Source organism: Hoplias malabaricus, chromosome 13, assembly GCF_029633855.1.
Source record: "Hoplias malabaricus isolate fHopMal1 chromosome 13, fHopMal1.hap1, whole genome shotgun sequence".
In the NCBI taxonomy this organism is placed as follows: domain Eukaryota; kingdom Metazoa; phylum Chordata; class Actinopteri; order Characiformes; family Erythrinidae; genus Hoplias; species Hoplias malabaricus.
Window position 1 is genome coordinate 33,283,344 of NC_089812.1, and position 15,089 is coordinate 33,298,432.

At 43.0% G+C, this 15,089-nt stretch overlaps 1 long non-coding RNA gene across 1 annotated transcript; it reads right to left on the reverse strand.

Annotated features, from left to right (window-relative positions):
• Positions 1–211: 211 nt before the first annotated feature.
• Positions 212–13,706, reverse strand: LOC136664325 (uncharacterized). The gene is made up of 4 exons (XR_010795115.1): positions 13,556–13,706; positions 12,197–12,244; positions 5,600–5,848; positions 212–2,318 (listed from the first exon to the last, which is right to left on the reverse strand). It is a non-coding gene; the product is annotated as an uncharacterized lncRNA (long non-coding RNA).
• Between the last annotated feature and the right edge of the window lie 1,383 nt (positions 13,707–15,089).

A 15,089-nucleotide genomic window follows, 5' to 3' on the forward strand; every position in this document is an offset into this window, starting at 1 on the left:
TCTGTGTTGTTCTATAAAGGAAGTGTTTTATGTCTCGGAGATGTTATGCTCCGGCTAACAGGAGACAGCTTGAAAATAATGATCCTGAATTACTGAATGTAACAGATCCATTTGGCTGAAGCTCATGTTGTCCACTCGTGTCTATGACTAAATTCATTTCATTTTTTATACAAATAACAGCAAATAAAACAAGTGCAGAACATCAGGGATTGGAATGTTTTAATACAACACACACACACACACACATATATATAATCATTATGAATTGATATCATTTACACTTGTGCACCAGAGTTGTGATTATACAAGTTATGTTCGGAAAATACAGAGAGTGGGAATGGGAGGAGGGGGAAAGATGGTGAGATGATTAAGCTCGGGGAGAAGATGGCTGATTGTTTTTAATGAAAATGTAAAATACGGAATTATAAACAAGTTCTTGGCACCATTGCAATGAGCATGTTTTATAAATTGTTTGAGCTGCTGCATGGCCGTGTGCCGTAGCTCTGGGCTTTATTTAATATAACTTTAATACTATAACAAAAGTACAGCAAATTATTCAGGATTATTACAACATGCGGTGGTGGTGAATTAAATTAAGGATTCACCATCACCCCTTTCTACCATGTGCACTTCTCATCCAGGAAACGTGAGGATTTGATGGCGTTTAGCCACAGCCACAGTTCTGCGGAGTTTGTGGTTGCTTTATTCAGATGCTTTTCCAAAGGGGGCTGTGCACACTATGTGTGAACAATGGGTGCATCTTAAAATCGGTAAAAAGCAGGTGTGTAACTACTTTTAGACAATTAGTGGCGTACATTTGCCTGTACAGTGTCGCGTAGCAGAAAATGAACCTGTAAGTTCACACTCAAGACATATCACAGAGATCATGGAGATTTATAAATGAGAACATGTACATAATAAAATATACAAAACTATCCAGACAGTATTGGGCTCTGTGTTAAAGCCCCGTAGCCCCCAGTGTTCCGTGTGTAACATAACAAGCCAAAAAGAGAATCAGAAGTGTGACACATGGCTTGTACAAGCAGACTTTTCCATTCCATTACTTTAGCTATTGATTACAGATTTAAGCAGGTCCTCTTTAATCCGCACCCAAATGCAGCAGGAAAGAAAGCCTCGCAGATTTGTTCCGAAAAAGCTCCCAAGCTGTGTGCTGCAGTGTGAAGTGGTGGAGTTAAATCGTGCTGTGGGATTTTCTGACTGATCGACTGCAGGCTCTCAGTCACGTCTCATGGCTCTGCGTGCCTGGGCACCGCAGCCCAAGGCAAACTGAGCCCAAAGCAGGAGGAGAGCACAATCCATGTCAAATCCTTCACACATTTATACACTATATGGTTAAAAATTTGTGGACACCTGCTCAAACAAGATTTTGTTGTGAAATGAATTGTATTAGTAGGTCGTCTGTCCTCCTTTGCTGGAGTAACAGCTTCTACTCTTCTAAAAAGTTAGTTGAAGATTTCATGGCATTCCACAACAAGGTATTAGCATCACAAATGTTACTTAAACTAATTCATTCATTCATTATCTGTAACCCTTATCGAGTTCAGGGTCGCGGTGGGTCCTGGAATCACTGGGCGCAAGGCGGGACACACCCTGAAGGAGGTGCCAGGCTCATACTCACACATATGGGCAATTTTGAGTCGCCAATCCACCTACCAACATGTGTTTTTGGATCGTTGGAGGAAACCCACAAGGACACAAAGAGAACACATCAAACTTGAACCCACAACCCCACAACCCCACAACCCCTGAAGCTGTGTGACTGTGACACCACCTGCTGCGCCACCGTGCCACCTGAACCAACCAAAAAGTAGTCAATTGAGCTCCACACTCTTATGCTTAGTATGGAGCATGGTGGACTAAGGCTCATTAGCATTTGCCCCAGAGTGTCCCATTTTATCTCATGCTTTTAGCTCATGGAGATCATACGTGTCAACAATGGGTGCACCTTATAGTAGCTAAATTATAAGAGGTGTCTACAAACCTATGGACATATAGTGTATGTAATGAGTTCACCCACTGATATTTACATCCCCAGTGTAATCATTAATTTAATTAATTTATTTTTGCTCCCCAATTTGTTTGCTCTGAGAAATTAGTGGATTTTTTCTTGTTATTTTGATTCAAAAGATGCAGCAGACTGCTCATTATGATCAGCGCTGGGTGGGGTTTAATCTAAGGGTGTTTTCCAGAGCTGGTATAGCTGAGCCTAAATCCATAGCCAAGAGGTCTCCTTTTGTTTTCAGCACTGGGTGGCAGCCACTCGAATACGGTCTGGATTCATCAATGAGCAGAAACCTCTGTGGGGAAAAAAAGAGAAAATGACAGCCTTTAGAATCAACAGACAGGACACCAGACTTCAGATTACTGCACGCGAAAATGAACGAAAATGACAGAGTTCAGAAGTGACAGACTTCAGACAGACTACATAAGCTGAGTTTGTTAGTGGTGCATTCTCCAAATTCTCCAGTTAACAGGGCGTCTTGCCATTTGATGGTGATTCATAAACAGAGAGCATCAGTCTTGAAGGTACTGCTATTTAAGACGAGAGATCCTGCTGAAGAATTGGGGGAAACTAGTACATTCTGACCTCTATACGCTGTAAATGTACAACACAGTATACTAATGGTACAAACCTTTAAAGGTACAACAATGGTTTTTATTTTTTGGTCCAGTTGTGCTCCCAAATGCTACATTACATTCTCTACTCCAGATGGAAGGTTGAATATCATTATACAACTGTGTAACACAAAATATAAGCCCTGGAGATTAAATGGAAGACCACCTCAGAGTTTTTTCTGAAAGTGTACACAGCCAGTAACCTGATTATATACTTTATTTGTGATCATTCTTCAAATCCAGTACAGTATTCCAGCTGCAGTTGTGTGTTGTGCTGCTCCAAGTCTGTCTTACATCGTGAAACTTTCACAGAACTAGTGGCACATCATGCGTTGCATAAAAGATAAAGCTTGACAGTTGCATAATGTAACTTTACATAACTTGACAGCTGCAAGAATTGTTGGAATTGGAATTGTTCTGGGCATCCTGATTCTGCAGGCCTTTTAGTTGCAATTCCGCACACAAAATGAAAGTGGAATATGTATCTTAACGAATGTCATGCAAATCAGGTTTTCTTTATATCTCTGGGAGATGTGTAGTGTTTTTAGAATGTTGAGCTGCTAGTGAGCAATGTAGAGTGAAAGGAGGGTGCTGAGTACCCACTGCTATGAAAACAATCCACACCTCACACTGCACAGCTGCGGCCTTCCGTGCCGCGAATAAACGACCCTACTCATACGTTTTTCAAAGCTCATGTTCGGCTCTTGTCGTGACATGATGATTGACAAAATGAAAAACTGTTTACACCATATGACTCAAGTCCTATAAAGTCACTTATTATTCATTGTCTGACTGTCTGCTGCTGTTTCATGTTTAATGCACTGTTGCTGGAACTACTGTTTTCTCACACATACAGCTTCGCTGACAGATATTTGTGGTGACAAGGAATGAAATAATCTTGACTCTGACAAGTTCAGGGAAAATACATATCTGTGCATTGCTGGCTGACTTCAGGAGCGAGCTGTGAAACACTGGTATAAACGTCGCAACACTTAAACATATGTCATAACAGTCTAACCCTGTACCTGACCCCAGCCTAGACGTTCCTTTTCAAACAAAACCAGAGTTGATTGTTCAACAACTAAAGTCAATGTGAGTCATAAACCATACAGCATATGCCTTCTATACTGTGACGCATTTCTGAGGAAACATGATGCCAGGTGAAAGACTGGGTGGAGAACCTACATTGTGTTGGTTAGTATTGTTTATCCCCGCCCACATATGCAATGTGCTATAGCAATAAATATGATTTTTTGAAGCAGACAGGAGTCATATCTTGATGGAAGGACAACGGTTATCTTTTAAATAACGTTCTATAATGAAGCATACTTTTTTGTAACTGCTAAATGTGCTGAAAAGTTAGCACATGCCTCCTCTGAAACATGCGAGGCCAGCCAACACTCGTTTTTAACTGTCAGTAACACAAAATTAATGAATAGTCCGACACGCTTGGAGGAGAACAATAATTACTCAATTCTGTTATGTTCGCTGACACCTGCATCATGCATTAAGCCTGGGGAGGGAGGGAGGGAGAGAGAGAGAGAGAGAGAGAGAGAGAGAGGGAGAGAGAGTGTTATTCTCTTAGACTCCTGGCCTCAGATATCTGAGCATCACTGAAGAACTCACATCCACATCTCCCTATGACAGAGCCAACACTTTAGCCCAAGTTGACAATAATGATCACAGTTATCTTTGCGCAACAAAGATAGTCAACAAACTGTACTGGACTAAGGCCCACCGGGGCCAGAACTGGGCCAGCCCTGCTTCTGCTGCTGAATGGAGTAAGTGGATGAGTTACTGCTCTTTCTCCTAAAAGGCTTGTTAACAGGTTTGTCATCACCATTGTGAAGAATTATAAGTATCATAAAGCAGTGGTTGCCAGTTCTCATCCTGTTTTGATGTTCTTTTTTTGCTCTAACCCTCTAATCAGCTAATTAACCAGCCCTTCCTTTGAAGTGGGCGTCTCAGAGCCGGGAGAACATTAATCAATGTTGTTGTTTAACAAAACAGGACAAATCAGGGCAAAGTAAGAAAGCATCCTTAACTTTTAATGCAAGTTAATGTAATGAGTCGGGGGGGTTATGCATACCAATGATCTGTGTTTTATGGCACTTGTATGGTGGTTTTACGGTGGTGATGTGTTACACGCTGTGAAAGGAATACCATTAGATTTTATGCTTTAGCTCTGATTCAAAGTAGCCATAAAACAATAGTAATTTTTTAAAATATATCAAGCGTACCAATCGCAGTAGTGCTGCTTCTCTCTCCACGGCCATCTTTGAGGAGAGTCGTGAATGGTTTTCGCAGCATGGGGTTCTCATCATTCCTCATTTACCTTTGATTACCCATTAACAGCTCAACAGAGAGTGACGACATTTGACACAGAGAGTACCAGCAGAGTTAACAAGGAAAAATGCCTGAAATCTAAGCGCTTTGACTTTTAAGAAATCTACTTACTTGCATTAATTATACTTTAAATTGACGCTGTGGTATTTTTCAGTGACTGGATGTTGAGAGCAAAAGTACAACTACAATCCATATTTTTTTAAATGAAATTTGTAGCAGTAAACCCTATGTAGCTTGAACCCCCAAGAAGCTGTTTGGAGGGTACACACTGTAGCCTCGTTACTGGCCATGCCCCACATCTCAGTGAGGTAACAAGCTGGGAAAGAAGCTAGAGCTCCCCCTCCCAAGTCTAGGTTCTGGCCTCTTCTTAGGCTATTGACCTCACTGGGGAGGTGGGGCATGGACAGCAGCTAGGCATTAATAAGCCCCTTGCATCCATCCTCTGGGGGCTTGGACCATACCCTAGATTTGATCCCATGTAACTTTGGACCATCTCTAATGGTCCATTCCACATCAGGTTTTGACACAAAATAAGAGCTTTGGAATTATATGACATATATAAATATATGCAGGTCAGAAATGGCTCTAATAAATAACCTTCTGTCTCTGAACTTACACGTCCACATGCGGATGCATGTCCCACACATGGCGATTACGCTGGCGATGCTGAGAGCACGGCCGCACTCTGGGCTCATCAGGCAGTTCTTGGTGCTAATGCAGCAGCGCATGCAGCCGTTGGGCCCTGAATCTGACTTCTTTTGCTTCGGGCTCGGATCCACGTTGCTCGTGTGCTGCTGCATAACGACGTCCGGGTGGCCCTTTTTCATATAATCCTCCTCCATGGCTAGCGTCCCGGCTCGGCCTGCTGGAGAGTGTGAAGGAGACAGAGACGGGGAGTGACACACAGACTCATGGGCAAAGAGAGCCAATCAATGCTAATTTTGTTCTGGTATCTCAGACCATCCTTTCATTGTCATTAACTGATATGGAAATAGGTCGATACTGTATGGATCATCGAGTCCATATCTGCACACTGCTGATATACACGGGTCCTTGGCAAATGCCCAAAGGAAAGTTTGGATGTTGTTTCAGACTTTCAAGGGCAATTACCTATGCTACCAGATGCATTTTGAGCATTTCTGGTTCTGCATAAAATGGGAAACCTACAGTACACCCTTCAAAATATAGAGGTTCATTAATAGCATTTGACTGAGGTTCACGTCTGGAATAATAGTGAAGTGTGTGTGTTATCCTGAGGCCAAGCTACGTACCCTCACTAAACAGCTCAAGACACACAGATGGGAACAACAAAACTCTAACAGACATCAGCATTGACAGAGCAGGACAGTTATGCTTCCCTACTGTCAGGACATAACAGAAAGCTGACAGTCGCGGAACACAGTTAACAGTCTGTTTAATGTCGTTATCCAAAAGAGTATTCACAAGGCAGGCAAAGTTCAAAAACAGGAGCAGACAGTACCTCAGAGGATGGACAAAAACCGTAGTCAAAAACAGGCAGAGTTCGAAAACCAGAGAATGCAGACAATACCAATAGGGACAAGACAGGAGACGTAAATCGGGAACACAGGCAGGAAGTAGGCAACAGGAGACCGTCAGACAAAGTACAAGGGAACGCGTTGTATGCATGGGAGAACCAAAACAATACTCGGCAAGGAACAGTTCTCAGAGTGAGGTATATATAGGGAGACAAACAGGTGTATGTAATTAGAATTCTGGTGAGGGAGACCGGCGGGTAGTCATGTGACTGACAGGTGCATTCTGGGAATTTGAGTCCTGAGATGTAGGCGTGACAGTACCCCCCCCCGAAGACACCGGAGGAGGCCTGGAACGAGGACGACCACGACGACGACCACCCAGCGGAACAGAGTCACCGGAGCTACGGACTTCTGCACATGCGGAGGACTGAGATTGACGTGGGTCTCTGGATCTAGACCTAGGAAGGGACGGAGCGGGATTAGATACCGATCCTCTCGGGCGACCTCTGGGACGGGGAGCCGGCTTCTCAGGATGACGAGAGTGAAACGCCAACACGAGACCCGGATCATAGATGTCCTTTGCTGGTACCCATGAACGCTCCTCAGGACCGTACCCTTCCCAATCAATAAGATATTGGAGAGTTCCTCCACGTCTACGAGAATCTAGTACCTCTCGCACAGCATATGTGGAAGAGTCCCCAACGTCCAATGCCGGGGGCGGAACGTCGTCGGGCTGCAACTCATTCAAAGGACCAGAGATCACAGGCTTGAGGAGAGACACATGAAAGGAGTTAGCAATACGGTATTGTGCAGGTAATTCTAACTTGTAAGTAACATCATTAATTTTATCAGAAATACGAAAAGGACCAATATACTTAGGAAGGAGCTTCCTGCATCTCCCCTCAAACCTGATATCCTTTGTAGCCAACCATACTCTTTCTCCAATCTGGAATAACGGGGAATTTGATCTGTTTCTATCAGCTTGTTCCTTATACCGGGAAAGGACCTCCGTGATGTGAAGATTAGTTTTCTCCCACACCTCCTCACTGCGTTTCATCCACTCGTCGACTGATGGAATTCCAGATGTAGCTGCAGTCCAGGGTGCCAACGGAGGTTGATAACCTAATATACACTGAAATGGGGTGAGACCAGTAGTCGAGTTAACCAAGGAGTTTTGGGCTATCTCTGCCCATACCAAGTACTGGGACCAGTCTTGTGGATTCTCATGACAATAAATTCGTAAAAACTTTCCCAGCTCCTGATTAACCCGTTCACACTGGCCATTACTCTGGGGATGATATCCAGAGGTGAGGCTAACATTTACCCCTAAATGTTCAAAGAAAGCTTTCCATACATGTGACGTAAACTGAGGACCTCTATCAGATAAAATGTCTTCAGGGATTCCATAATGACGGAATATATGTGTATATAAAGCTTTAGCAGTATCTAGGGCCGTGGGTAATGAAGGAAATGGGATGAACTTAACTCCTCTAGAGAACCGATCAATGACTGTGAGAACGGTAGTAAATCCCTCCGACAGAGGTAGGTCAGTGACAAAATCCAGCGCCAAATGCGACCAGGGACGTTCTGGAACGGGTAGAGGCATTAATTTACCTGCCGGAAGGGTTTTAGGTGTTTTTGCCTGAGCACAAACTGAACAAGATGCTACAAATTCATGTACATCCGCTCTTACTGAACCCCACCAGTAACGTGCTAGAATAAGCTGTGTTGTGCGTCTCTCTCCGGGATGACCAGATGACAGTGACGAATGAGCCCAGGTAATCAGCCTATTACGGAATTCTGGCGGTACATAAGTTTTGCCTTCCGGACAAGATTCAGATACTCCTTTTGACCGATTTTCCTGTGCAATCAGTTCATCTAACTCCCATCTGATAGCTGCCACCGAAACGGAGGAAGGTAGTATAAACTTATTTGATTCTTCACCTTTCTCCTCTGATTCATTCTGATTAAAACGAGAGAGTGCATCTGCTTTAAGGTTGCGATTACCTGGTTGAAACGTGATGGTAAACCGGAACCGGGAGAAAAAAAGTGACCACCTAGCTTGTCGAGAGTTCATACGTTTTGCAGAACGAATATATTCCAGATTCTTATGGTCAGTTAAGACTGTGAAAGGATGTAGAGAACCTTCTAGCCAGTGTCTCCATTCCTCTAAAGCCAACTTTACCGCTAAAAGTTCTCTATCCCCGATACCATAATTTCGTTCAGCAGGTGATAATTTATGCGAAAAAAAGGCAATGGGGTGTAACTTAGGAAGTTCCCCACTACGTTGAGATAGTACCGCCCCTACACCCGTCTCTGATGCGTCTACCTCCACCACAAAGGGGAGTTCAGGGTTAGGATGTTTTAATATGGGAGCGGTAGTGAAGGCTGTCTTAAGACGTTCAAAAGCACCTTGGGCCTGAGCAGACCAACACAAACGATGAGGACTACCCTTTAGTAAAGCAGTAAGTGGGGCTGCAATAGAACTAAAATTTCTAATAAACCGTCTATAGAAATTCGCAAACCCTAAAAAGCGTTGAAGCTCTTTCACGTTAGTTGGGACTGGCCAGTTTACGACCGCCTCTACCTTCTGGTCGTCCATGACTATACCCGACACACTGATAACATATCCCAAGAATGAAATGGTTTGTTGATGGAATTCACATTTTTCTCCTTTGACAAAAAGGTTATTCTCCTTTAACCGTTGAAGCACTTGACTGACCTGTTTTACATGAGTTTTTACATCTGGAGAGTATATCAAAATGTCATCAATGTATGCTATTACAAATTTTCCCAGCATGTCCCTAAAAATGTCATTAATAAACTCCTGGAACACAGATGGAGCGTTTGCCAACCCATAGCTCATTACCAAATACTCATAATGTCCCTTGGTAGTACTAAAAGCAGTTTTCCACTCGTCACCCTCCTTAATTCGCACTAGATTGTATGCACTACGAAGGTCCAACTTGGAGAAGATGGTAGCACCTCTAAGTTGCTCTAATGCAACTGGAATAAGGGGTAGAGGATATACAAATTTCTTGGTGATCTCGTTCAGAGCACGATAGTCTATACATGGTCTTAATCCACCGTCCTTCTTTTTGACAAAGAAGAAACCCGAAGATATTGGAGACTTTGATGGACGTATAAACCCCTGTGTTAAAGCTTCTTTGACGTACTCTTCCATGACTTTTTCTTCTTCTAAATTCAAAGGATAAATACGTGATTTAGGTAAGGTAGCACCCTCAACAAGTTCTATCGCACAGTCATATGGCCTATGCGGGGGTAATTTAGTAGCTTTTGTTTTACTGAAAACTTCTAAGTATTGGGAATACACGGGAGGAATTTCTACTGACATGGTTGAATCTGGACTCTCCACTGAAGTGGAATGGATAGAAATGTTTTTAAGGGCTAAACAGTTTGTGTGGCATAAGGATGACCAGGATGTGATTTCGCGTTGGCTCCATGAGATAGCTGGGTTATGAATTTCTAACCATGGTAGTCCCAAGATAATCTGAAAATCTGCCTTGGGTAATACCAAGAACGAAAGCCACTCGTGATGCAGGAAACTTGTCTGGAACCAAACAGGAACTGTCTCTTGTGAGATGAAATCTCCTCCAACGGGAAGGCCATCAAAAGCTCGGACTTGGATCTGTCTGCATAACTGTTTAGTCTTAATTCCCAGCCGGGTAACGAGGGATTGTTGAATGAAGTTTCCTTCGGCTCCAGAATCTATCAGCGCTGAAACGACAAAAGAAGTTCCTTGGCAGTACACTTTGACCGGTATGAGAAAGGATTTAGATATTAACCCTTTTGTGGGTACACTCACCAAGTTAGCACGAAAATTCCTCTCCAGGTTTTGAGTCCGGACTCGCGGAGGTAAGCGTGTACAATCACGACGAATATGATCAGATCCTCCACAGTATAAGCATAGTCCACCGTGGAGACGACGAAGGCGCTCTTCATGAGAAAGTCGCATAGTATCGCATTGCATAGGATCCGAAGGAGGATTAGGACTGGGAGCTTGACCTTGTACCGGGCGAAAAGGAAAACAAGGAGCGGATTGACGCTTGTCAACTTCTTGTCCTTTACCCGGTGGCCGGGGACGTTTTTGTAGGAGTTGGTCCAGGCGGATGGATAAAGAAATTAACTGATCTAAAGTCAATCCGTCATCTCGACAAGCCAGTTCCGTGAGTATTTCTGGATTTAGACCATTACGAAAAACATTAATGAGCGCAGGTTCATTCCAACCGCTACCAGCAGCAATAGTCCGAAACTCTAACGCATAAGCGGCAGCTGTTCGGGCTCCTTGCTTAAGGGTGAGAAGGATATCACCACAAGAACGTCCCTCATTTGCATGGTCAAACACTTCCCGGAAAGTATTGACAAATTCGAGATACGTGTTACTGACTATACTGTTCCAAATAGCGGTGGCCCACTCAAGTGCTTTACCAGACAGACGGGAGACCAAAAAGGCGATTTTTGCTTGATCATTATTGGGAGGAGAATTCTCAAAAAATATAGAACATTGCAATAAAAACCCGCTACATTTGGCCGGATCGCCTTCAAAAATCTCCGGTTTACTGACAGGATAACGAGAATTCAGACTGACAGACGCTACAGGAGGACTGGGATTAGGGCTAGGAGCAGGAATAAGCGCTACAAGGGCGTTAACACTCTCCAACACTTGTTTCAGCTGGAGCTGTTGACTCTGTTGTTGTTGAGCGAGAGAATTAACAGATTGAGTCACGCTAGCCAACATTTGCTGGTGTTGACCTAGCATCTGGCCCTGACTAGTGATAGCCGTTCTGACGGCATCTGTGTCCGCTGTCTGCATGTGGGCCGAGTATTCTGTCAGGACATAACAGAAAGCTGACAGTCGCGGAACACAGTTAACAGTCTGTTTAATGTCGTTATCCAAAAGAGTATTCACAAGGCAGGCAAAGTTCAAAAACAGGAGCAGACAGTACCTCAGAGGATGGACAAAAACCGTAGTCAAAAACAGGCAGAGTTCGAAAACCAGAGAATGCAGACAATACCAATAGGGACAAGACAGGAGACGTAAATCGGGAACACAGGCAGGAAGTAGGCAACAGGAGACCGTCAGACAAAGTACAAGGGAACGCGTTGTATGCATGGGAGAACCAAAACAATACTCGGCAAGGAACAGTTCTCAGAGTGAGGTATATATAGGGAGACAAACAGGTGTATGTAATTAGAATTCTGGTGAGGGAGACCGGCGGGTAGTCATGTGACTGACAGGTGCATTCTGGGAATTTGAGTCCTGAGATGTAGGCGTGACACCTACCCTACGTTCACAAGAGAAAGTGACTGTTCGCTCAAGGTGCGCCATGTTTGTCTCTTCTGAGTTTGTACAGTGTGGGGAGCTCCAAAAATGTGTCTATGATTGGTCATGTCTCTGCATCATCACACATTAGCATAAAGTAGAGAGAATCACAAGTTGATTTGTCCCTTGTCGCTCTGTCGCCATGTCACTTACCACAAAATTGGAATGACTGGTCACATGTCATTCTGTTTCATTCTTGGGTTAACTGGAGTGTGGGCATGGGGCGAAGAGTGGCATTCGTTTTCAAATGGCAGTATCTCAAAGCATATAAAGCCCACTAGAGATACACACCAGTAATACGTCTTTGTCTCACAATTACAGTTCTACTCAAAAGTGTCAATATTAATCTATATCTAAATACAGAGGGTCTTACCTATAGATTCCTGTCGAAGATTCTCTCAGTGAAGGTGCACCAAAACAGCTAGAAGCAAAGAAAATGAATACAAATTGATTCGTTCATTGTCTGTAACTGCTTTACCATTCAAGTCTCTGGTGGGTCCAGAGCCCACCCGGAACAGGGCAGGAACACACCCCAGAGTCACCCGTAGCAGGGCTTTAATCCACGACCTCAGGACCCTGGCAGACATAACCTGCAGTGCCACCATACTGCCCTGGAAATAAGTTTTTAAATCTAATGTATTACAGTGTTGCATTACATTTTTATCTTAATTTTCAATTGTTACGTACTTGAAAACTTCTTGACTCTTGACTTCTTGACTTTTTTAAGATTTATGTACAACGTTTAGTCTCTATTTTCAGTTCTGATCTCAATGGGCCCTCCTCTGGAACATTTGTGTGAATGTGCCACGGTTAATCAATGTGGATCACAATATCTCATGTAGTAAGTAAAATATACCCATATAATATAATAATATAAATTCTGATAACAGAATTAGTGATTTGAATAAGCTCAAGTAATGTTACCTTTGTCATACGCAAACATTTTACAGGCTTTGACTGTCGCATTCCATCATGACAGTGCATTATGGGTGTTGCCTACTCAGTAGGGTACATAACCTGTGCTCTACGTACCTTGTAAATCATGGGATATAAAGTGAGCTACAGAAATTCCCCACTATGGCTTTGGACATCACTGCAAAAAAAAAACAATTCTCAAAATAGCACACTGTGTGGTGATTAGGGCCTAGTTTCAGATCTAGCCATGTTGGGCTTTTTTTGGGCACTGTGTCACTTCCTTGAGTGCTTTTCTCTCTCCTTTCCATTTCATGATTCACAAGTCACTGCACACATAACCATTAAAAAACAAAGCGATACGCTACGAACAGAATCACATTGCAGCGTCACCTGTCTTACCTCTTTGGATTTGAATCATTAACTTTAGCTCCCGGCTAGCAACTTTATTATCATAGCACTGCGGGGGAGGGGACGACCAGAGACCCTTTCATCAGGCTGTGAACATTTCTGAGATAGAATAAAAACAACTGAACCTACGTCTGTTTCTTCCTGCCCTCTCCTAATGTGGCAAAAGGATGAAAACGGGGGCCAGAGGAATGAATCAAATTACCTAGCAGCACTGCTCTTTCAATCTAATGTACCTTCCCCCATTTTATGTCCTTTATTTTCCCAATCCTTTCTCGGGTCCTGGTGGTTGTTATTCTTTTTTAAGAAACCGAATTAGCTGGAATTAAAACCTTCAATCACAGCGCTGTCACTGGAACAGAGAACAGAGAACACAATAATAGCTGAGCCTCATCAAATAGTCTTTATTTACCTCACACGCTGCTGCGCTGTCTTCGGCTTCACCCTTCAAAATGCGCTCCAAATAAGGCAGAAAAAGATATATATTCCTTTCTCGCTGTCTCAAATTGATATCTACCTGTCGTCTGTGTTGACAGAGCCAGTCTTCAGGGCAGTGGCCCTCCTTCACTCACAAAATAGAACCAACAAACTTGTCTAATTCCATCCTCAGTTGTGAGTTGGTGCATTCCCGTGGGTGTGCATTCAGGTTTTTCCAGCCCGTCCTCTTCCAGCAGGCATATTTCTGAGGTCCTTGCATGTCAAAGAAGCTTACATTCTTCTTCCTTTTTCTTGACTGAGTGTGTAAACACTTTCATCCTTTGTAGGCCATCCAGAGGAATTTCACAAATGCAAGGTGGCAAAAAAATATTTCCAAAGTGTAAGCAAAATTCATTGCAATATAATCAATTTCAATGCCACATACACAGCACACACTGTAGATGCAGAGGAAATAAAAGCCTCTTCAACTTTGGAATGTGAAAAGATTCTGGATCTTCACATGCTCTCAGATGTTCATAAATAAACCCAGTGCAGTCACACAGTGCTGCAACCAGTGGCAACAGATAGAGGTGAGAGATATCCATCCATCTGGTCCAACAGCTCCCCGGAAAAACAGAAACCTTCAGTTCTGTGTGCCCTCAGCAGTCTACACCACCTGTCCTCTGTTCAGAAAAGCATCTACAGACCAGACAAACAGAGTTTTTAGGGTTAGGGTTTGATCTTTAAACACTTATATCATTGTTGGTGGAACATGACCTTATGTCTCTATTGCTGCTATTGATATTTATTTATTTATTTATTTATTTATTTATTTGCCACTGCTCTTTACACAGTGTATGATTTTCAAGATTGATTGTATCCAAAAATGTACTGTAAAATATTATTAGGTTAAATTGCATTTAAAGGAACACTATGTAAATTGCAGCATCTAAATTATTTTAATGTTCCACAGAGCTGTAATAGGGAGAATAGAGCCTCTGTGGTGGCTACGATGGGTCCTCTTATTGTGTACTGCACTAAGTAACTTCTGAATCATGGGGCGGAGGACTCTCATGTGTGAAGCTTAGCCGCACATAGCAAACAGGTGAATGGTTGCCTAGCTACAAGAAGAATCTAGCTCAGTATTCCTGGATATTATATGGCAGAAAGAGCAATCAGAAGATGCATTAATCCTGGGGAGGGAGGGAGGGAGAGAGAGAGAGAGAGAGAGAGAGAATGAGCAGCCATGCAAGAGTTAATACTGGATTGAATGTACACAGTAGAACGAGCTGAAACAGACATGTGGACACAAGTTGGAGCAGTAGCGAATATACCCCAAGTTCCAGCCACTTGTAAACACAATATTGGAAATCTTAGCTAACTGTAAATATATAGAAGGACTTTACTCACCCAAATCAACATTTTTCAGGAGTCAAATATGTGTAGATTAATGTCCAAGACTTGCTTGACTTTGAAAGAAAATATGTTTTTAGAAAAAAATGCTTTTGTTTAAGTAGGTGCCAATACTG